Genomic DNA, 785 nt, shown 5'->3' on the forward strand with positions numbered 1-785 from the left:
AATATAGACCCAAAAACAGTATCTGCCACCAACAATTATTACCTACATAATTTAGCCTTAAAGTGTACCTCTAGTTTGTAACATATGTGTACAGTTGATTACATATCAGAATTATGTATGCCACTAGCTGGTACCCGCGACTTCGTCTGCGGTGATTGTAGAAGTGGGTAAACAGGCGCGGGTAAGGTTTTCGTACTGTGTATAAGGTATGGGATATGAAATGTAACTTTGTATCTTGTTTTTTCTGTAATTCTGAGAGCACATGAGACTTTTGTGATGAATGTAATTTGTATTTCAGCTGCTATACGGTGTTGTTATATACTGCACATAGTGTCTTTGGGACAGAGGTATTTCAAGTGAATATACTTGGATATACGACATTGTATGATGTGTTATTTTCTGCCAGTACACGTACATTTTGGGCACAGGATACTCTTGAGCAAGCCACATAACGTCTGGCCCTGTGCATGACAGTTTAGTAACTCCATGTGCCTCTTATTAATAGCAATTAACCCCATCATGTCCCTCACATTAACCCTTGTGTAAGAGTTACTGATATGTGAGAGACTTGGAGGTAATAATTAAGTATCTTCATTATTGAGGTCCTTTATTAGTACCTCCATATGTCTCACATATTAGTAACCTTTACATGGGGCACACAGGGGTTAATATGAGGGACATGATGGGGTTTATTCCTATTAATGTGAGGCACATGGAGTTACTAACACTAAACTAATAACCCCAAATTCCTGACATTAATGAGAACAGTAATCCTATGTACCTGT

Source organism: Leptodactylus fuscus, chromosome 7 (assembly GCF_031893055.1).
Source record: "Leptodactylus fuscus isolate aLepFus1 chromosome 7, aLepFus1.hap2, whole genome shotgun sequence".
NCBI classification, from domain to species: domain Eukaryota; kingdom Metazoa; phylum Chordata; class Amphibia; order Anura; family Leptodactylidae; genus Leptodactylus; species Leptodactylus fuscus.